This window comes from Topomyia yanbarensis, chromosome 3, assembly GCF_030247195.1.
Source record: "Topomyia yanbarensis strain Yona2022 chromosome 3, ASM3024719v1, whole genome shotgun sequence".
Taxonomy (NCBI): Eukaryota; Metazoa; Arthropoda; class Insecta; order Diptera; family Culicidae; genus Topomyia; species Topomyia yanbarensis.
The window spans coordinates 131,017,531-131,042,679 of record NC_080672.1 but is presented as its reverse complement, the minus strand read 5'-3'; positions in this window follow the sequence as shown (position 1 = coordinate 131,042,679).

Genomic DNA, 25,149 nt, shown 5'->3' with positions numbered 1-25,149 from the left:
GGATTAAAAGTGTGGTTGCTACAAGTTTCGAACATTTTTTTTTTGATCCAAGGTTGCATATTTTCATTCGCCCGAACTAAAAAATTCAACACATCAGTCGACCTTCACTGAAAAATTTATATAAAAGTATTGGGGGAGATTATTCTCCTCACATTTAGTTTTCCTTTCAAAATTTTCAATGTGAGAATGGTTGTCCGGCTGTATGGAGTGACAACTTGAAGAATGCGCAGTTTGTTATACTAACGGTTCTCTGCTGTAGGTCCGAGCCTGTGCTGGTGTCTATTGGCGTGAAATGAGATTAACCAATCTCATTCGCTTGGTACACACTATGCCGTATTCCAAGCAGAATCCTTCACGCTTCTGTGCGCTGTACAATCGGAACTTCAACAGAGAATTTCTATTTTTGCCTTTCTCATATAGAACGGTTATGCAATCACTCTGAAAACCAGCAACCTAATCCCGGCACGGAGGGCCGAGTGTCATATCCCACTCGACTCAGTTCGTCGAGATCGGAAATAGTCTGCATGTGTATGTGTGCGTGTGTGTTTTTATAGTAAGGTTTTTTTACAATGGAGAAGACCTTTATGTCCTAGCCCAGTACACGTGCTATTGGTAGGGTCCAATCTACCACACGGGGTGCACTGGGGGCGTGTCGGACTCGAATGGTGACCAGCCATTAATACCGACTAAACTCCATTGGGCTCCGCCATCATTCCTCCCAGGAACTACCTCTCGGTATTACTTCTGGGGGGATGGCTGTACTAAATGTACTCATTCACTCTCACTCACGCGTTCATACATCCTGTATGAGGCTTACTTGGGTGCTCACTCAATCGCACTTTGATTCACTCTCAAACACTCCCACATGAGGCTGACTTTTGTGCTCACCTTTTACGTTCCATGCGAGGCTGACTTGTGTACTCACCTTACTCATTCCTTGCTAGGCTTACTTTTGTGCTCCCCCCACCCATACCATGTGAGGCTGACTTGGGTGTCTCCCTATCACCTGATTCACTCTCAATCGTGCCACTCTATTATACCTTTGTCACTCCCCCTGGCATCCCATGTGGGACATTTTTCTTAGGCCCCACTTCTGACATACCATGCGAGGCTGACTTGTGTGCTCACCTTTTTCATTCCTTGCTAGGCTGACTTTTGTGCTAGCCTCTACCATACCTGTGAGGCTGACTTTTGTGCTCACCCTTAACATGCCGTGTGAGACTGACTTGGATGCTCACCCTTTCACTCCTCTGCCACGCCATTAGGCATCGATAGCTAAGTCCCAACATACTACCCTCCCATCTTGGCATGAGGCAGTCCACTTATACGCCTATACACTCACTCTTCTATCTTGCTTCGGGGTGGCTGAGTTTACCCCTTACGCGGTTGCCATTTGCTGCGCCAAACCTGCCTCGGCATGAACAGACCATTCACTCCCTTTTTTGCGCTTGGCCTTTTTCGCTCCAGCTAACCAATCACTAGTTAGCCGTGCCCGTCGTCTGTTGCTCGGTTCGCCAGATTACCTGTAGCCTACAGGCAATCTGGATGGTAGCAGCCGAGACTGCGTTCCACTTCTCCACCGATTGACACATCCGCTGAATAAGGGTATCAGGGGTTGTGTCCCAGCCACAGACGTCAAGCATTGCTCTTCTTTCGACGTCGAACCGATGACATACGAACAGTATGTGTTCGGCAGTTTCATCTACACCTGGGCAGACTGGGACCTCCGCGTGCCCGAACCTGTGGAGGTACTGACGGAAACAGCCATGGCCTGACAGGAATTGTGTCAGGTAGAAGTGAACTTCCCCATGGGGTCTTCCCACCCAGCTCGATATGCTAGGTATCAGCCGGTGGGTCCACCTACCTTTCGAGGAGTTGTCCCACTCACGCTGCCATCTGGCGACCGAGGTCACCCTGGTGCGCTCGCGGGCTCCCCTATTTCCACGTAGCTCAAAGCACTCCTCATCTTCCCGAATGACCAGCCCGACTGGCATCATGCTCGCTATCACGCAGGATGCATCGTGTGATACCGTGCGGTAGGCAGATATCACTCTGAGGCACATCACGCGGTAGGTGCTCTCCAGTTTCTGTAGGTAACTGGTTACCCTCAGTGCTCTTGACCATGTTGTGCCGACTTGCGGTTGTTGACGATAACTACCTCCGTCTTATGATGAGCGAGCTCCAGGCCTCTCGCGCTCATCCATTCCTCCACCGTGCTAATCGCGTGTTCTGCGGTTAGTTCTACCTCAGGAATTGACTCCCCGTAGACCCCCAAGGTTACGTCGTCAGCAAAGCCGACGATCTTGACCCCAGGAGGGAACTTCAGTGTCAGAACCCCGTCATACATGAGGTTCCATAGCACCGGGCCTAGGATCGAGCCCTGCGGGACTCCGGCGGTAATCGGAACCCTTTTCTGACCGGCATCGGTCTCGTATAGTAGTACGCGGTTTTGGAAGTAACTTTCCAGGATCCGGTACAGACCCACCGGTAGGCTAAGCCGGTGTAACGAGAGCGCGATGGCATCCCAGCTTGCGCTGTTGAATGCGTTCTTCACGTCAAGTGTCACTAACGCACAGTATCGAATACCTCGCCTTTTTCGTTGGATCGCTATCTCGGCAGTATTTATCACTGAGTTGAGAGCGTCCACTGTGGACTTACCCTTCCGAAAGCCAAACTAGTTGCTTGACAGACCGTCCGTACCTTCTGCGTACGGGGTGAGCCTGTTGAGGATGATCCTCTCAAGCAGTTTGCCAGTCGTTATAGTAAGGTTTAAAAAGCTTCAAGAGCATGGCCTATAGTGTATTGGCACTGTGTGGGACTCACGACTCACGTTAGTGTCTAACCGCTAAAAACAATCCTTACTTTTCACGCTCTTCTTCCCCACGAAACTACGTCAAGGTATTACTTCGTGGGGGGATCGTTGTGCTTTCGTCGTACCTCTTTCTTCTGCTCTACCACGGAACCTCAATTGGTTCATGGAATGGCTCGACCTATGATCTTTGATTTAGCTCTAGATTCTTCTCTTACTTCTTGTCTCCATCTATTATCTCGTCCCAGTGAGCCGGTTAGGCTCTGATTCCTTGAGCCATTTAGCTTATTTTTCCGTAGGTCATTCAGCTCCCGGTTTTATCACGATCTACTTGGATAGTGCCCAACGGTGAACTCTCACCGATAGTTCCCCGATGGATGAATTTCCCCCAATACCGAAACTCGCTTCCATGAGCCATTTAGCTCCCAGCTTCGTCAAGATCAACTCAGATATTATCGTACTCCGACTGAAAGTTCTCTGACAACGAAATTTCTTTCGTTGCCGGTGTTTTTTCGTGAGCCAATTAGCTCCTCTTTTTGTCCCGATTATGTTGGGTAGTCCACAGCGGCGAATCTACCCCACCGTGAATTACCCGGAGGTAGATTACCGATGTACGTTTCTGTGAATCATTCATCTCCTCGCTTCGTCTACTCGGTCTAGACCCCGGCAGTGGACCTAACCTACTCAACGGGCCAGCCAGCAAGCTTGTTATTTGCTGAGTGAACGTCGATTTTTTCCCGTTTCGCTTTGTGCTGTGATGATGCACACGTCGAATCTCATAATAGTTTGTTCATCCCCCTCTCTCTGTTCATGCGATGAATACAATGCCTGATGAGTGGCGTAGTTGAGTAGAGGCTGGCACAATCTAGCTTAGAATTGCTCACACAGCATTTCGTTCGATGGATGAAGCAAATTCTTCCGAATGCCACGCTCACTGAATCTGGAGGCAGCATTTTCATGCGAATGTGATTTTCGCCACTCGTGAGAATTTTGTTTTGAAAGAATATGTGTTGTGTTTGGCTGCCGGATAAAGAGTCAGATGCATATCGTTCGAACGTGTGCAGATGCCCAGTGATTTGCAATGAAATTATCGCGCTTCCTATGATGTGTGTGTGTGTATTACTGCCAACCATTGCAGCAGGTCCACCACCCATAGCACTGGGCTGTCCTCTCATTATAAATTTATCAAGCATTACCCACTAACCATAATCACGAGCCATTGCATGAAGAGTCAAAAAGGATATGGGTGATAGGAATGAAATTGTCGCCACTATAACACTATAAGGAAATATTTTGTATTCTCTGCAAACTTATGACTAAACGATACTATAGTCACTGTGCCATATTGTGTTTAAACTGTTCATCAAATTTTTTTTCTTTTTCAAATATTTGGCACAGTGTATAGCGTTAGATAGAGTTATTCGGAAATTGAGTCTACAGGTCCAATGCAAACTATCCTAGCAAGTGCAGAGTCGGAAACAGAAATTGAATGTCAAAAAAATATACATTACCGCCATCATGAGTAAGAATTTTTGTAGAACAAAATAACGATGGGGTTATTTTTAATATTCGCAAGCAAATTATAGGTAATTATTGTATGCAACTTTTTTCAACACTAACATATGAATTCTACGTTGCAATACGGGTTCTACAAGGTAGAAAAACCATATTTTAGAATGAATTGATTTTGATGAACCGTATAATTTGAAATATTATAAATTGTATTTAAACTGACATTTTAATGATTTTCACTTAATGTATTTTTATATGTATTCTATAATTGTAAGCTATTTTGTTAGTGCTTCCATCAAATAGGTCATATATAATCACAGTTCCCTATATTACATTAAGTTTAACATTTACAAGTTTTCCTACACAGATCCGATCAAAATGAAATAACAGAATTTTATTGCAATGCTGTTTTCGTAACAAGTTGAGTTGTAAATGTAGCAAACTTATAGAAAAAAAGACTTGCATATAAGAGCAATATTGTATCCAGTCGGTCATTGAGAAAGGCCTAGGGGACCTGGGTTAATTCGAAACTAGTAAGCGTTCAATGGCGAATCCAGGTCCTGGGGGTCCGGACCCCTCCCAAAAATTTTCAACTTGTTGAGAAAATTTAAAAAAAGTTTCTATTTAAATTCATTTTAAATTAGACGACCAAAAATGATTTTAATTAAATGAGGTTATTGTTCAAAGAACATTTCAAAATCGAAGTTTCGAACCCCCTCCGATTTGTTTTATCCGACCCTGTAATGGTTTATGAGCTATTGATCTGAAATGTGTTCACCGACTTGCTGGATTTATTTTTTGCTGGAAAGCCTGATCAATTACACATATTTTAGCTGATACGGTTCGATCTCTTACTTTTATTGTGCATAAACAGTTCACCGCAAAAGTACATCAGAAGTTTGAATTACCCCAACCCTGGACCGCTTATGCAAAATGTATCAGACCATCAAACTTTTTATCAGATTGTTTCTGACCACTAGAATTTTTCTTTCTTATCGATATGTTATACATGCATTATAACTGATTAGTCTTTAAACGAGAGAAAGATTGTAATAATCGATTTAGCTGTCTGCGACAACGATATATGTTAAGTAATGTACATATACGAGTAATCACAGACATTTTCTGAATTTTAATGAGGTATTAATTTTATAATATTTATTTTATGGCTGTACGTGTAAAAGATTTTGTCTGTAATAATTTGCAGACTGAATTGGCTTTTCTTTATCTTTTGGATGAAAATAAAAAGAAATTGTTTTTCATTCTTTTTTGTGAGAACGGGTAGTTGGTTAATCGATTACCTTGTACGCAGCTCACCTCGCACATAGGGTTAGAGATTTTTCCAAAAGAGATTTCTCTAACTCGAAAAGAGACGAATGACTCTAAGGTTAAAACCTCTATAATCAAAAAATTAAAAACAAAATTGTTTTTTGAGGAATACATTGAATACCCGATTGATAGTTGGTAGTTTGATGGGCTTTAGCAGACGAACCGAGCTGATTTCGAGTAAATCCTTACTTGAGTATATTTTTCATTTCTTAGAGATCCGAAATTAAATTAAGAAATTATGGACTTTTAACCCTAGAACGGCTTTGTGGGGTACATTTGAACACCAGGGCTATTCGCAATCCCTGTAATTCTGTTACGGTTTATTTTAACTACAAGCAATCTTTGTCATAAATCATTTTTATTATTAAACTTCCATTATAGCAGGCGATACCTATTCATTTCACTTGATCAACTTAACAGTGCCCGTTTAAAATTTGTTTGGGGTACAAATGTACCCCACAAACCGTTTACGTTAGTGTTTTGTCACGCGTACATAATTCGGAAAACTGACTATATCTTTTTCTGTAAGCAAAATATCGATACATAGTAAGCGAGAAACTTGTATAAAATAGTGTAAGCTTCAACATTGCTGAACAATAGAATTTGTTATTTAATAAAATAAAGCTACTACAGCAAAGTAACTATAAAATGCGCTTGGATCATTATCGTAATTTTTGCTTTAGCGGATGAATTTTAGTGCTGGGGTATGAATGTACCCCACAAAACCGTTTACGTATAGAAAACGTCACGAAACCGTTGTAGGGTTAATAAATTGTAATGATCTTTGTTTTCAGTTTCTTCAGGCTCGTAGTTTTCGGACCATGCTTCGCGCGGATGCTCAGACGGAAATCGTCGAAAGTTCTTACGTCTTTTAATTATTCCACAAACAATTTCAAACTTACCTAATTTACGTCCAAAAGAAAAGAGTGGGTAATTACCCACTCGAAATTTTGAACCATTTCAAAAAATTTAGATGTGCAACGCATGTATCTCGCACTACACACATTTGAAAACATCGATGTACCACAATTCCATTTGCTCAAACGAACGTGATTTATTGTGAATGTAATGTGAGCGTGTGCATTGCGAAAAGGGAAAAAATCCTTACTACCCCTCACCCTATGCTTTCTACCCATTCGGGCGTAAAGTGTTTCGCCGCCCCTGCGTAAAGCTAAAACAAACTATTTGGGTGCTATTAGTTTTGTATTCCTGAATACGGCTTTGGGACGCACTATGGTCAGTAGAGTGGGACATGGTTATATGAAAAAAATAAAATTTCGCTCCGAGTAACTTTTTGGGTCCCATTTAGCTCCCAGAACAACTCTGCAAATTTTTAGTTCGATCGGTGAAACTATATTTTTGCGCCCACGGTTTAAAGTTTACATGGGATTTCGTATGGGGAAAACGTCTTTTGCAAATTAATTCTTCCAAGAGTCACCCGTTACCTCCTAAAAATAAATGGATATCTGATTTTTATAGGAAATTTGTCATGGAAATAAAGTCTAGAAGAGTGCAAAACAATCTGATGCTTGTGGAAAAAGTTATTAAGCAAAAACCGATTGATGCCCTGAAGAATGATGAAAATTTTACTTTTCATAGCATCACTGCTGCTGATGGTCGAATTATATACAATTTTTTTAATTTTCTCTTTTTATATACAAAAGAAGACTCAATTTATCCCTCAAAACTCTTGCGAAGTGGCCAAACAGTATGGGAAAATGATTTAGACACATTAAGAGAATATCAAAACACAATTGCATACAATTGGACAACCAACTACAGTGGTGCTAGAAAAAATGAATATTTTATCAATCGTCAGAGCATCAATTGGTTTCAGCTTAATAACTTTTTTCTTAAGCATCAGATTGTTTCGTAGTTTTCGAGACTTTGTTTCTGTGTTGAATTTCCTACAAAAGCCACATAACGGTTTATTTTTAGGAAGCAAGGGCGACTCCTGGGGGATTTATTTTGTGAAAGTTAATTTTCCCATATAAAATCCCATGTAAACTTTGAACAGTGGGCGCAAAAATATAGTTTCAGGGATCAAGTTAAGAATTTCCACAGATGATCTAGGACCCAAATGGTACCCAAAAAGTTGCTCGGAGCTGGAATCTATTTTTTGTCCCACCCTATTGGTCCGCTTTCGATGTGTAATGAAAATTAAGTGCTAAGTTTTGTAGCGAAGTCGTAATAATCGAAAGAGAAAGAGGCTCGCAATGTTACTAAGGTTCTATTGAAAATTTTCTCCAGAACTAGTTTTATTATGCATGCATGCGCATTCCTCTGTTCTAGACTCTCAAATTGCAAAGACTCTGGGTCTTATTATAAAAATTGATTCCGTCAGACACTAAATAATTCATTTATATACTTATTGTAATCATTAAATACAACACGTATAGTGTAAAATTTAGCTAACCCTTAAATGCATAACGCTGTTTTAAAGCAACATTGCGAAAATCATCTCAAAATTATCACAGTAATGTTTTGAAGCTATGAGACAATTTTTACAAAATTTTATAAAAAATTGATTTGCGCCTTTAAGGGTTAATATGACTCCAATCTTTGGAAATAAAATCAAATGTGATATCAATTGATACAAAAAATATCTATTGTAAATTTTTAAAAGACTTATTAAGTACAACAAGACTGTTGCCAACAACGGAACCCAATTGTTGCCAAAATCGGAGTGTACCAAAAAGGGAGCATGCCAAAAACGGAACGTGCCAAAAACGGAATCATACTGTATTTTCGAAATTGATTTCTCCATCTTGTGATAAAATTACTCGATTAAATTTGTTATGTTATAAATTCCATTTAACAAGATCTCAATTCATCTATTTATTGCATATTGGTAATCTCTTGCCTTACAATCAATGGAATGCGTAAAAATTGACATCAACCGCTTTGCTTCGTTGTTAAGAACCAATATAATAACACAAATGCGTTGAAAACAGTAAAATTCTCGTGTTTGAGCACAATGAAAACTCGAATCGAGTGCCCCTATTGTTGCGCTACCATTTGACTCAATGCGTTGAACAAAGATGGCAGACACTGCTCTAACCAACGGCTTCAAATGGGTAGGGTGATAATAGAAACATGGCGCAAATAGGCTCATCACCCTACCTCTTTTTTCGCGCTTTATGGTGATGTAACCCCTTAATTTACAAACCATTGATTTACTTGCGATGTTTTTTACGCCAAATTAATTCTTGATTTATGTTATTGGAATGCCTTGAACACTGCGTTCAATTTCACGACAGACGTGCGCGCTTTCATTTAGTATATCAGGTAATTTTTCACGCAATATTTTGATTTCCGGAGACGGCAGCAGCCCATTAAAATCAGTTCCTTCCTAATCAGGGAAGCAAGGCAGAACACTTTATAGCCACCAGCCGCTAGCAGTATTCCGATGTTCGTTTTCCAAGAGAATCAATTACGTAGATACTTATAACCAACGCGCACAAGAACAGCAACAGCACCGGCATCGAAATGGCGTTCACGAATGGCATTCAAGCGAAAGCGATTCATTTAATTATTGCGAATTTCATTCTCATGATTCTTGGCTCCGAAAATTCGTGCGAGTGTGGACTCACAGCCTACACGAAAATGGTCTGAGGAGAATGGCATATGAATGAACCTATGCTGTGAGTTAGTTTATTCTCTGTCTCCTGTCGCTCTCACTCTCTCGAGCTTGATTTCGGCTCTCGTTTTCAATCTGTTCGATGGTTCTTTCAAGTATTGCCTTTCGATAAATCTAGCACGGAAAGCCATTCGGCAGATGAGTTTGATTCGCATTCAGGCGAATGAAAATTATACAACCTTGCCAGCCAGTAGGTGCTGAGGTTCGTCCAGCAATTCCATGGCGCCCAAACGACCCACTTCTAGCTGTTCGACGCCGTCTACTCGGTCTAATTCCCGGAGGTGGATCTAACCTATTCATGAGCTACCCGGTAGGTGTCTGACGTTTCCTCGATATCAAAAAATCTCGAATTGTGGTGGTGTCCGGTATAACATGCCTGTGGAACTACTACATCGGAATATTCACCATATGCACTTGATATCGAATGAAATGATTTCTTACATATGTAAGCAAATAAATATCTTGAAAACAATGTCACTTTCATGGAAATCAAAGCACTAACTCCAGCCACCATGTCGATTTTTTGTTTGTCTTCAAACTCAACTTGATGTCAATCGCGTCAAAACTTCCCAGTACACGTATTTAGTACTTGTGAAACTTTCTCAGTACACGTACTTAGTATTTGCCAAGCTACCATACGGGAATGTACTGGCGTGTCGGGCTCGACCAAGGGGCCATACCGACTAAACTCCATTGGGCTCCACCATCTTTCCCCAGGAACTACCTTCCGGCATTACTTCTGGAAGGATGGTAGTACTTAACGTACTGACTCACTCTTGCTTGATGTTCGCACTCACGCTCACCGTACATTCCTCTGCCATGCCACGAGGTATCGATAGCGATAGGTACCAGCAGTCTACGCTACGCTACGAGCCTCCCATCTCGGCATGGGCAGACCATACATCCGTCTTTACATCCGCCTATTCACTTGCTCTGTATAAGGGTATCAGGGGTTGTGTCCCAGCCGCAGATGTCTAGCATAGCTCCTCTTTCGACGTCGAAACGGGGACATACGAATAGTATGTGTTCCGCAGTTTCGGCAACAATTGGGCAGACTGGGGCCTCCACGTGTCCAAACCTGTCGATATACTGTTGGAAACAGCCATGGCCTGACAGGAATTGTGTCAGACGGAAGTGAACTTCCCCATGGGGTCAAACCACCCAGCAGGATACGTTAGGTATCAGCCGGTGGGTTCACCTACCTTTCGAGGAGTTATCCCATTCGCGCTGTTATTTGGCGACCGAGGTCACCCTAGTGCGCTCGCGGACTCCCCTATTGCCACGCAATTCAAAACACTCTTCGTCTTCCCGGATGACCAGCCCGACTGGCATCATGCTCGCTATCACGCAGGATGCATCGTGTGATACCGTGCGGTAGGCAGATATCACTCTGAGACACATCAAGCGGTAGGTGCTCTCCAGTTTCCGAAGGTAACTGGTTACTTCCAGTGCTCTCGCCCAGGACGGTCCACAGTATCTAAGGATAGATACGGCAACACCTACCAGTAACCTACGTCTACTGTCGCACACCTTAGAGCTGTTGGACATCATCCTCGATAATGCCACTACAGCCGTCGAAGTCTTCTTGCACGCATAGTCGACATGGCTGCCGAAGGTCAGCTTGTCGTCTATGATGGCCCCAAGAATCTTCAGACTCCGCTTTGAAGTTATCGCGACTTCTCCCGCTTGGATAACTGCTTGTTGTACCGATTTACGGTTTTTAACAATAACCACCTCCGTCTTATGTTGGGCGAGTTCTAGACATCTCGCGCTCATCCATTCCGCCACCGCGCTAATCGCGGTGCCGCCGTTAGTTCTACCTCGGGGATTGACTCCCCGTAAACCGCCAGGGTTACATCATCGGCGGAGCCGACGATCTTCACACCAGGAGGGAACTTTAGTCTCAGAACCCTGTCATACATTAGCTTCCATAATACCGGGCCCAGCATCGAACCTTGCGGGACTCCTGCGGTAATAGGAACACTTCTCTGGCTGACATCGGTCTCGTATAATAATACACGGTTCTGGAAGCAGCTTGCAAAGTTCCGGACTAAGCCGGTGTAACGAGAGCGCGATGGCATCCCAGCTTGCGCTGTTGAATGCATTCTTCACAGCAAGTGTCACTAACGCACAATATCGAATACCTCACCTTTTCCGTTGCATCGCTATCTCGGCGGTCCTTACCACTGAGTTGATAGCGTCCACCGTGGACTTGCCCTTTCGAAAACCAAACTGATTGCTTGACAGGTCATCCGTATCTTCTGGGTACGGAGTTAGCCTGTTGATGATGATCCTCTCAAGCAATTTGCCCGTCGTATCAATCAGACAGATTTGTCTGTACGCCGATGGGTCACCCGGAGGCTTCCCGGCCTTCGGCAACAGTACCAACTTCTGCCTTTTCCATCTATCCGGAAAACGGCACTCGTCAAGGCATCTCTGCATAGCTAACCTGAACATGTTCGAATTCGCTATGATTGCTGCCTTGAGAGCGCTGTTTGGAACTCCATCAGGCCCTGGAGCTTTATTCGTTGCTAGAGAATTAGCCACTGCAAGTAGCTCTTCATTCGTCACCGGGGCCACCATGTCGTCCGTACCCACCGTGCCTTGCGGCGCAGGGGGCCAGGGACTTCTGGCTCGAGACGGGAAGAGTACTTCGATAACCCTCGCCAACCGGAGGCAAGCTGATCGTAGCACTCCACTGCCCAAGCGTTGAGGTCTCCCGCTATGACAAACGGCTTCCGACCCAAAGTCGGACGAAAGTCTGTCGATCCTCCCCAAGCAGAAGAAAACAACTTCAGAATACCAAATTCAGGTACACTGTACCCAATACTTATAATAAGGTATTCAGAAGCCTTGCATAAGAGGTAAAATACCTGAAATAACAACTGAGACATATACTACGAATAACTATGTGTTTTAGTTTCAGAGATTTGCGTCAAGCCGGCGCTAATCTATTCCGACAAAAAGTTAGTGTCGGTTCCTGATGAGACGAAGTCGAAACGTACCCAAGTAGTATATAAGATGATGTGAAATGGAATGAAATGATAGAAAAAAAATCAGCAAATTTAATTTAATTCGCTATGTTCGCCACAATAAATATGTTTGGAAATAAAGTCAAATGTGATATTAATTGAGTTTTACAAGATGACAATACGAATTAACTCATGATGAATGAAGTTCATGCTTCATAATTCTTGATGGTTTGTTTAGTTTTTCAACAACCACCGAGTAGACATGCTCACAGTAGATAATATTTTTTATCATTTATATAAAAGAACTGCCGTTTACAGAATAATTTTGTGAATAATAACCATTTGCTCTGGTTCTGACCAAAATGTAATTTTAACCTTTATATTCCAAATGAGAAAAATGGCCCAAGTCTAAATCTCGAAGAAAATGCATGCTTCGCCGTTTTGTTTTCTTTAATTATAAATTGATCTAAAAACCATTTTAACTAATTTTCACCTCAAGCTTGTAGGATTTTAGTCGAATAAAGTCATAATGGCGAAAACGCTGTTTGTTTACATTTGCCCTAATAAAAGATCTATATCAACTTGTCAAACGAAGTTCATTCGGCTCATTTTGTGGGGTTATGTCGGTTGGTGTAAAACCTAATTATTACAACAAAATGTGTACTGAGATTTACTATGTACAACAATGTTGCCAAAAAACGAAACCCATTTGTCATCAAAAACTGAACTTTTTTGTAGCCAAGAAAGGAGCATGCCAAAAACGGAATCTTACTTTACTTAAAATAATTTTTATGGTATATCATTATACGGGTACTTACATCAAACCGTTTATCTATCTCCTATTGGGGCACTTTCCGATAAAAACTACACTCGGTGGAATCTGAAATAAGAAATAAGAATTTCAACTCATGTGATATAAATCGTCACGTTTCAATTATTTTGTTTGTTCCACTAACAGGAGAAACTAGAAGTGTTACGGAGCCTGTTTGCTCTGGGACAAAAAGCGTGTCTGGAACAAACCTATCAAGTAAAATACGCTAGCGATTTTTTACGCCACTTGACTAGATTCACCCATTACATCGCCTCTTTGTACACTAAACCGCTCCAGTTTTTAAAAAAGTTTTGAAAAATACATGCGTCAGCCTATATTTTTATTCTAGGTGAGAATTTAAAAACTTTCGCCAAAATGACTTAATTTGGACAAGATTTAGAGGTGTCTTCAATCAAAAATCGCATTTTTGCTATTTCCATAGTTATTTTACGTATTCTGAGGGTTAAAAAATTTTACCCTCCCACAAAACAACAGAGGTTGTTGTTTGGACATAACTTGTTTTAACAAGTAAATTAGCTCTAATCGCAATAGAAAATTTGTTACCTGGATTTTTATATAGAAAATAATATCAGAACTAAGAAAAAATACCACTAATTTTCCCTGGTTTTTGTATATGTACTTATGATATGTCTAAGGATCAAGCTTTGATGATTTTTGGGCATGTAGGGCCTATTAAATCAGAGTGTAAGTGATCTTACTATGGAAACAAAGTAAAAACATAATTTTTGATTAGAGACAATTTACGCATAGAACAAGAATTTGGGGCGACCCATGTAAATTTTCGAACTTTTTAACCGTTGTGTGTCCGACGCGGTACCCGGGTACCTTTTTGAGTTTCAATTAATTAAAGTCCTATGTTTTATCCATAGCTGGAAATTGAAACTTTGTGACATCTTAGAACTTCACTAAGTCAAGCTTTTGGGTTAATGATATTGTTGATATAGTAAGTGTGGGAGTGAGGAGGGGCTCCTCATTTTTTTTACTACGTAACAGGCCGACTAGGGTACCCGGGTACCCACAAAACTAAAATGCCCGTAACTAAGGTCCGATTTCGATACTTTTGGCCGTTTTGGATTCAGGAACTCATCTACTTTTGGACTTGGTAAAAATGAATTGGGTTTCTTCATTCGGTTCCCGGGAATCCGGGTTTCCGGAAGCAGGTTCCAGTGCTGGGGTACTATTTGTGAACTTCATTGGAATACTAGCAATATGGGTATCGAAATTCTTGGAATTGCATCAGTAGGCTGTATCTTGTGGTTTGGGAACCATTTGGTGATTTGACCCCGGAACGGACATTCCGGAGCAGGTTTCCGTGGGGCCGTGAGTGGCCATTCTATTCCAATTCCATTTTTCAAATTGCCATAGGGTCCCGTAACAATAAAAAACAGACTTCCGAGACAATTTGAAGAGTTTTGATACTCATATTGCTAGTACATTATTAAAATTTACAAATCATATCCTAGTACTGGAACATTACTCCGGAAAATCCGGATTACCAAAAACCAGATCCATTATTACGGTTCTATTGTACAGAATTAAAAAGTGGACGAGTTCCTGAATCCAAAATATCTAAAAGTGTCCAAATCGGTTGAGGGAGGCCATAGTTATAAGCATTTCAATTTGTGGGTACCCGAGTACCCTCGTTGGCCTGTTAAAGGTGTTTTTTTTGTTGGACACATAACTGTTAAAAATGTGGAGACGTCTATTGTACATATAGTAAAATGATAGTAATTTATATAGTAATTTATATAACCTACCTTGACACGAGAAAACAACGAAAAAATCCCGACCTTCATCCGACCGCCTCGTATAATAAAAACAAAATTGTTGAGTTCGTGACCAGTAAGCGGGCCCCACACGAGACAAGAGTATTGAATCAAAAGTTTCAAATGTTTATACACCATCAATATTAGGGTTCGTCGCGGTTGCGGTAATTACCGCAACCGCGCGGTATTTACCGCACCCGCACCGCAAAATCTGCGGTGCGGTGAGACACTTTTTCCGGCAAATGCGGTGCGGGAAAGAGCTTTTACCGCAACCGCACCGCAAAAAAAATGATAATGTGATAATTTTGATTATTCTAATTGATAATGAAAGAAAATGTAGCTGTGTCCGAAATATTTTGACGCTATTATTTTTACGACATATTTTGGACTAGTTATTTTATACTTCTAAGTAAAACTTCATAAACTAACCATTTCAAATACATAAAATGCAAGATCCAAATAGAGACAAAATTATTAGATCATTTAAAAACAATACATGTTTACTCTTAAATCCAATTTAAAAGTGAATCACTTCTCTCGATTTCTGTTGGAAATCATGGAATTATGAATCAATTTGGTAAACACGTGATCAAACGTGATCACCCTTGTGAGAAATGTTGGTGTTTACCAAATTTTCCTCCTTAGGGTGAAATATAGCATAGTGCTTTCGCATAGGCCTGGTAAGCCAAGACAAATCTCGGCTTCACTGTGTCTCATCGGCATAAACAGAACTTCTGCTCGGACGGGACATCACGTTTATTCAGTCGTTCGATTCAAACACAAAGTGTGTTTTAGTTTTAATGGATCTGCGTCAAGCCGGCGCTAATCTATTCCGACAAAAAGTTAGTGTCGGTTTCTGATGAGGCGAAGCCAAAACGCAACTGTGTAAGAAATAAGGATTTGTGCCCTCAAGTGCAAAGACTAATTTTACCAACAAATTTTCACTCTAGTGAGAAATTTTGGTGTTTACCAAATTTTCCTCCTTAGGGTGAAATATAGTATAATGCTACATAACTTTTTTTCGCGTACTTCCATTCAAATTTACTTTAATTTTCTACCAAATTAGGTCCTAATATTTTTCAGTCAAGACTATTTCGTAGCTTTTTTGAAGCTTTTGTTGCCAAATACCACATAGTTTGACTCCCGTTCACTTCAATTGAAGTTTTTGCCATTGGCTCTTTGGCAAAATATTGGAGGAAAATATACTAAATGCTAGAACTTTCGAACTAGCATTTAGAAAATTACACTTCATTCATTTTTAAAGGGAGCGATCTTAGTTTTTAAATGATAATACATCTGTTTCTTGAAGAATACGGCAATTAGAGTTAAAAATCATTTAATCATTTAAAAATCATTTCTGCTGTATGCTACAAATCATACATTTTTTGCAGTTTTTCTAATGTTCACTAATTCTGTGCCGGTTGAGATCGGACTCCTGATTAGATGTAATGTATAGGCAATTTTTTTTCGTCAAATATGGCATCGTTCTTATTAATGAAATACAATATGTTTTTATTTCACTGTATTGGAATATATGCGCTACTATATAGAAGTACTGGTATTTCGACTTTAATTTTTTTTTGTGAAATTCCGTTAAGAATGAAAGGTGGTTTACTACGTAAATGCGAAAACCACCCATTTCATTTTCATATGTGAAAATATGAAAATTTAATCATATGTGAAAATATGAAAATTTAAAGAAAAAAATATGCAACTTCATTTCTTATTACATTTTTATTCCACATTTTTCAATTAACTGAAGGGTTGCTAAAATAAAAGTTTTCCTATTACTGCAGTAGAACGTTTTTGAATGTATAATGTTTGCCTTAAAATGTATGGAATTTTATTAATATAAAATGCAAAAGTTGATTTTTTCATAAACATTACATTCTGAGGAGTCTCTTAAAGTTAAATTTCGTGTGAAAAAGAATAATATTTTATTATATATGTTTACACAAATGTACAATTTTTCAACACCATTTTTAAAAATATAAAAATTTTACCGCATTTACCACATTACCGCGCGGTGCGGTGCGGTAAATAAAGTGCGGTTGCGGTAAGCGGTGCGGTTTTATTATTTTTTTGCTGTTGCGGTGCGGACAATCCATTTACCGCCCACATCCGCACCGCGACGAACCCTAATCAATATATTAATCAATGATTGGTTTACTGTCAATATTTCTGCCCGTGTAGGAATTGCTGTAGACAGCGATTATGGCTAGATGGGAGTTGCTATAAAATATGAAGTTACTACCGTTACGGAAATGCTATCAATACTATATAGACTCTCGTAGTAAATAGACACGCGTATGTAAAAACTGTAAAACTGGCCACCAAAACATCTATAGCACAGCTAGAGAACAGACATACATGCTAGAACAAATATGCCTGGAAAACTGTGTTAACATTTAAATGAAAATACGTTGAAAATCACCATCGCATACAGATTCGCATGCATTAATCGCCATTGTATCCTAGTTTGCACGCAACGCCCGTATAGCGTTTGCTGACCGATCGTAGCGCCGGCTAGTGGCATTTTAAAACGACAATTCTTTTTCTTACACATTGAAAATTTTACTTGTATGTCAGTTCTCAGTGTCTATACTAAAAATCTAATAACAGTGTCGTTTTGGCCTGGTGCTACATAGGTGTAGTGCAAAAACAGACTTCACTTTATTTATAATACTCTTCCATGTAATTTATTGCAGCTAGTCTTCATCAGTGACCGTATCCGTCGGAAGAAAAATCTCCACACATATTACCGCTCTAATTTTGTCTCAAACGTTGAACTCAAAACACACGCTTTCAGCCTCTTCCAATCATCATTCTCGAGGACCACACTCTATCATCCAATAGATCGATTATTTAGACCACTGGAACCGAACCTCCTCGTCTCTGCCGTAGGTCGACGGCGTTAACGTCTTCATAAATTCCAGATTAGACATGCGCTCCGGCATGCCGGTCGCTGGAAGAGGTCAACCCCGTGTGACATCGCAATTTCGTGATTGTACTGCACCGACTGAGTTTCACCCTTCCCCTTCCGTTTGCTCTCTCTCTCTCTCGACCAACAGATTTCCCTAAGATTGGTGGTATCGGGGAACTACTCCTCCCTATCGTCTCCATCAGCGGCAGTAGGAGATAGCAAATCACAGCACGAACGGTTAGCAATGCTGTGGCAAACATAAATTGTAGCACGTTGAACACGATTCCTCAAATGTAGATTGTTATTTTCCCTGTTTCTGGTTCATTTTTTCCCGGGCTCGATCAGCTTACTTCAGTCGATTAGTTAGTGGTAGGAATAGGATCTCAAAAATGGCACAACGAAGTCTCATTCGTGGCTTCAGGAAGTGAGCTCCTTGAATTTTGCCCTAAATCACGACTGGTTTTAGCGAAATCTCGGCTTCTTAGCTTCACGGTCGGGAAATGGAACCCAAAACTTCGTGATTTATTAAAAGAATTTTCAGGCATCTTTTCGTTACCTTTAGTAAGGTCGAAAATTTGTGTCTTGAAAAAAAAGCTAGCATGAATAACATGCTTCAGCCAAGCTTGCCATATCGCGCTCTCCGTAGGGTATCGGTACACACATGTGCCGGTATGGTTCGACATTTGGGCTTCGGGATGCGCACAGTGACCACACTGCACTATCGTCCGGGATGGTTTGGTTGGGTGGGAAAAGCTTCACGGTTCCATTACGGAGACACATTGCGGTACAATTTCTCTTCCGCCGGGACGGGCCTTCATTTGGAAGTATGTTGGTACATGCGGGACCCGCCAAGTGCACACTCTTCGGCAAGCTGGAAGAGGTAGGACTGATTGCTTGGTATTTCTACATTATTGTTATTAGATTTTAATGGCTCTCCTGTTGCGGTTTTGCGCTCGAATGGGAAGAGCCGACTCCTGAGCAGATTGTATATGGTCTTGTACCTGTGTCGTTACGGTTGTGTTTGGTTAAGTTAGAACAACCGACCTCTCGGAAGGTCAAAGCCATTACCGAGGAATGTAGGCTAGGGTTAACAGTTGGGAACCGGTGATGGTTTGTTTGAATAGGAACCATGTGCGGTGTAATACCTGATAGGTTGGATCAATCTAGCCTTGCTGGAGCGTGGTACTGGCGCTCGATCAAAATTTCAATCATTCAAGAGGCAGAAAAGGTTTCAAACGAATAAACAACAAATGATAAAGTTCGGTAACTCCTAGAAATTATAATCGTTTGCTGGTCTGAGTTATTGGTAAAAAAAACAACCGTTTGCAGAATGAAACATTATTCAATCGGCTATTCTGCCTCTCACATAAAGCAAAGACGGCCTACAATCGCTAGTTCTTCACTTTGTTGCATATGAAAGGTGCAGAATTCAATCTAACTTTCAAGATTTATTTTCAAGAATTACATTCCAATCACCCCGTTTGTGAATTCTTATATGTATTGGCCAACTAGATCTTAATTCCATATTAACTTTTGAATAGGGCTAAAAAGATTTGTAAACAAACTTTTCTCTTGCTGATTCAGATTAATTGTCTATAATTTAAACGCGGAAAACAGTGAAAATTGCTTCTACGAAGGGTAAACATGTGTATTTTTCATGAAATTTCCATCGACTGCTGAATAATGAGCGAAACAAGTTTGTTTACAAAAAAAATACAATTACAATTTAGTCCTTTTGAAGAATTAATATTGAATTAAATGAAATTAATTTTGAAGAATTAATTCTCGATCTACTTCACAGTGAAATCGGCTATTTTTGTTTTGTTTCATTCCAATCGATCTTAAACGTCAAAAGAAACATATAACATCATGGTTTCGCTAAGCATTACTTTTACGTTCTGTACAAAAACACCTAAATTAATCCACATAGTAATACGACTGTGTCTTTCCCCAGGAAAATCTCTAGAAAGGACGTCTTATGGTAAACACAATATCTCTTGATAAGATCGCCCATTGGGTTTCAGCTTCATCTCATCAGTATCAGGCAGTCTGACTTGTCCAATATTTTAAATTAGATAAAAACGGATTTGTATGTTGAATAAATCTTATCAATAATTAGCACCAAATTGGCACCAGTACCAGAAAAAAATATTGGTAAAAGTAAGAGTGATCCGCTCTTTGCAAAAAAAAACAACCAAAGCCTACTATCAGGTTGAAAGTAAAACTTTTAAAATAATCAAGAATAATAATCAAAATAAAAGTTTTCTTTTCAGCTGATGAAGAATAGTAATCAAAAGAAAAAAATTATTTTCAAGCTGAGAGTATGCGTTGGTTATTTCTTGCTAAGAGCGAAAACTCTTATTTTTACCAATATTTTTTTCTGTGTGTAAGATACTAAATCCACACATCTTACGGGAACGTTTCAAGCAAGTCACTGATACACAAATCCGACTTTCTCTAAGAGAGATATTGTACTCTTATGCACAAGTTGGTTTGATCCATTTTTTCCTTTTTAGAGTAAATTTAGCAAAGACATCACTCATAACTATTAAATTATTTAGGGGTTCACGCAAATTGTATGACAACGTTGTGTAACTGGTGCCAGTGTGGGATATTGTTGACAGTTGCGGCGTTTGTAAACGGTAGCAGCATTACAACGAATAGGCTGCGGTGAAAGTGCCTGCAGATAATTCAACCGGAAAGTAATGTGAATTATGTGAAGAAAGATTTTTGGTTTAACCCTAGAGCGGTTTTATGGGGTACATTTGTACCCCAGAGCTATTCGCAATCCCTGTTATTCCGTAATACGACTGTGTCTTTCCCCAGGAAAATTCTAGAAAGGACGTCTTATGGTAAACACAATATCTCTTGATAAGATCGCCCATTGGGTTTCAGCTTCATCTCATCAGTATCAGGCAGTCTGACTTGTCCAATATTTTAAATTAGATAAAAACGGATTTGTATGTTGAATAAATCTTATCAATAATTAGCACCAAATTGGCACCAGTACCAGAAAAAAATATTGGTAAAAGTAAGAGTGATCCGCTCTTTGCAAAAAAAAACAACCAAAGCCTACTATCAGGTTGAAAGTAAAACTTTTAAAATAATCAAGAATAATAATCAAAATAAAAGTTTTCTTTTCAGCTGATGAAGAATAGTAATCAAAAGAAAAAAATTATTTTCAAGCTGAGAGTATGCGTTGGTTATTTCTTGCTAAGAGCGAAAACTCTTATTTTTACCAATATTTTTTTCTGTGTGTAAGATACTAAATCCACACATCTTACGGGAACGTTTCAAGCAAGTCACTGATACACAAATCCGACTTTCTCTAAGAGAGATATTGTACTCTTATGCACAAGTTGGTTTGATCCATTTTTTCCTTTTTAGAGTAAATTTAGCAAAGACATCACTCATAACTATTAAATTATTTAGGGGTTCACGCAAATTGTATGACAACGTTGTGTAACTGGTGCCAGTGTGGGATATTGTTGACAGTTGCGGCGTTTGTAAACGGTAGCAGCATTACAACGAATAGGCTGCGGTGAAAGTGCCTGCAGATAATTCAACCGGAAAGTAATGTGAATTATGTGAAGAAAGATTTTTGGTTTAACCCTAGAGCGGTTTTATGGGGTACATTTGTACCCCAGAGCTATTCGCAATCCCTGTTATTCCGTTACGGTTTATTTCCGCTTAAAAATAGTCTGGGGTAGAAATGTACCCCAAAAAACCGTTTATGTTAGTGTTTTGTCATGTGTACATAATTCTGGAAATTTATTATATCGTTTTTTAAAAGCAAAATATCGATACATAGTAAGCGATAAACTTATGTAAAATTGTTTATGCTCCAACATTGCTGAACGATAGAAACTGTTTTTTGATATAATGAAGTTACTATAGCAAAGTAACTTGAAAATGCGCTTGGATCGTTTTTGTAATGTTCGCTTTTGCGGATGAAAGAGGAAAAACACATTAGTGAATATGATTTGTATATAATATTGAAGATGCACTACTCGATTCGTCGTCTTCTGTAGCCCAGGATCTAGAACATACCTACTTTATATACACTAGAGTGCCCAGAAAAATAATGAATTTTTGAAAACTCACTCGGCCCACCCCTGAGTCGATTCCTAGTCCCACCAGGAGTACTTGCTCCAAATTTGAAGCAAATCAGACAAGTCTAGCTACCGGACCAAGGTGCCTGAAGTTTGTATGGGATTTTTCGACGATTTACATGGAGAAAACCCACTAGCTCGCATTTTCGCCGCTAGGTGGCACTGTATGCATCGTATTATCACTGTAAGTGAAAATAAGAAAGATAATTTAATTGTCTACAACTTTGTCGAAGACTGCTAGTCAATCCTGCTTTGTTGAAAGAAGTTATTAAACTTATAACGAAGTGATGTCTGAGTCAGTTTTGCATGGGGCCTAGCAGTACGTGGTAGTATATCAGTACTAGGTTCTAACAAACTAAACATTTTTGTGGAATAATGATTAGATTTAGCTGAATAGTATGTTCGGAAGAATTGCAGTACATAACACGAGTTATGTTTTGGTTAGAAAATTTTAGTTCCACCTGTGACCGCATAGATGGCGCCAACACTAACTTTTCAACGGAGAGAGATAGAATATCGAGATGTTCGGCAAAATTACTGAAAAAATCTTGTTCTACAACTTTGTAGAAGACAGCTAATTTCTATCTCTCTCCGTTGAAAAGTTAGTGTTGGCGCCATCTATGCGGTCACAGGTGGAACTAAAATTTTCTAACCAAAACATAACTCGTGTTATGTACTACAATTCTTCCGAACACACTAGTGAGCTAAATCTAACCATTATTCCATAAAAATGTTTAGTTTGTTAGAACCTAGTACTGATACACTACCATGCACTGCTAGGCCCTATGCAAAACTGACTCAGACATCACTTCGTTATAAGTTTAATAACTTTTCTTGTTCGAGTCGGATCGCTTTGCAGTCTTCAACAAAGTTGTAGATAATAGAATTATCTTCTTAAGTTTCACTTTTGGTGATAATCTGATGTATACAGTGCCCCCTAGCGGTGAAAATGTTCGCAAGTGGGTTTTCTCCATGTAAATTGTCGAAAAATCCCATACAAACTTCAAGCACGTTGGTCCGGTAGCTAGACTTGTCCGATTTGGCTCAAATTTGGAGCAAACACTTCTGGTGGGACTAGAAATCGACTCAGGGGTGGGCCGATGGGGGTCATTTTTTTTCTGTCACTCTAATATACACGTATAATGCACCGGCTCTACGAGTCCCTTCGACGCCTTCCTGTTTCATCTTCGTTACTGCAAATTGCTTTATTTTTACTGTTTGTATTGGCGTTTTGTGTTCAAAAAAGCATCGGAATAAATACACTTTTTGACCGGTTTTTGAATAATTTACTACTTGTTCAATAGGCAATTTAATAATTTTCACAACGCCAATGGATTTCTGACATATTTTAAAGACTTGTTCTACAAAAAAGAAAAATTTATTTATTTATTTATTTATTTATTTATTTATTTATTTATTTATTTATTTATTTATTTATTTATTTATTTATTCTTATTTTTTCATCTGACCTATGTTGGTCTACATGAAATGTAGTTGAATGGGAAAAGCCCATTTCAGGATATTCTTCAGAAGCAATCCTCAAATGGGCGTAAAAACCCATTATCTTTTCATATATTCACACCTGATTACAATGGATTCACACTACAATAAAATATAATAACATAGTACACAGCATTACATAAATAAAAAATACAACTATTACAAAAAAATGAATCTTAAAATCTAAGTCAACCTTCTTAGTCTATTTTTGAAAACATCACAAGATACAGAAAAGTCAAAATGGCCATAAACACTATTAAAAACATTACACATCGCCCTAATGGGTTCGTTTTGATCGTACTCGGTGCGTTGAAACTCGAGTCTTAAAAAGTTATGCGATCTGAGACTTCTCGGGGGCACATTGACATTTATTTGTGAGAGAATATCTGGAGCATCTATTTGACCAGTTAAAATCTTCCCAACAAATACTGCTCTAAATGTGTTCCGCCTTTTGGAGAGGGTTTCCATATCGAGCAGACGACAGCGATCGATGTACGATGGTAGCTCTGTTGGGTTACGCCACGGCAGAGTTCTAAGAGCAAAACGGAGGAATCTTGCCTGCACTGCTTCTATTCGGTTGATCCTAATGCTTGTGTAAGGACACCAAATGGGTGCTGAAGCTTCCAAGACAGATCGCACAAGTGAAAAGTAGAGTGCCCGCAAACAATATCGATCAGTGAACTCTTTGGCGATTCTTATAATGAAACCGAGATTTCTATTTGCCTGTGCTGTAACATGAGAGTAATGATTTCTGAATGTCAGTTGTGAGTCCAGAAGCAGAGTCGGAAAATGTTTTTTTCATTTGCCGAAATCAGGCGAAACTGACGAAAGAACGAAGCTTCTTTCCATACCACTAGCACTTTGCGAAATCGAAAATGAGACAACGGGCTAGGACAAAGCAAGCATGTAGCAGAACGTTTTCATTATGATCTCCGCATGCTCGTTTTCGCTTTGAGATTCATAATGATGTTGGTAACTTTGATATTGACCTTACTGCTGGGGAAACGAAAATACACTAGCAATGATATTTATTTGTCGATGCTCGATTCTGTAGATTTGCGAGCTAATGATGGTATTGTAAGAGGGAAGCCTGATCGGTGTGCATATTTCTCATTTTTACTATGTTCTAGTTGCATTATTAGATGCACATTGCATTAATTTCATTTAATGAATGATAATCGCAAATTACTGACCATGCATCAAAACGAAATTGAAATTGGGATTGTCATAGGAAAACGAAAGTTGCTGCTGCTGCTACTCGTTTTCGTAGAATCGAGAGAGGAGGGGACATCGCCTTTATTGTTTTATTTTTTCATGCATTTAGCGACGAAAGAGGTAAAGAAAGGACGAAGATAAATTCTCTGAATTCCGTCGTTCATTGAATAGGTATGAGAATTTTAGGCTCTGTCCAGAAGTACACCGAGGTCTCTGACAACTGTCATTCTCTCTAGCGATTCCCCGGAAATGGTGTAGTTCCACAGTATTGGTTTTTTTCTACGTGTAAAACATATTATGGAGCATTTGGACACGCTGAGAGCCAGCAAGTTGCGATTACACCAACTACAGAAAGCATCTAAGTGTTGCTGTAGTTCCTTGCAATCTTCTATTGACCGCACAATAAGAAATAGTTTGAGATCATCGGCATGTATAAGTCTACACCCAGGAGGTATAACAAAACAAACGTCATTGAAGAACAACGAGAAAAGCAACGGTCCTAGACTGCTCCCTTGAGGCACTCCCGACAAGTTGATGAA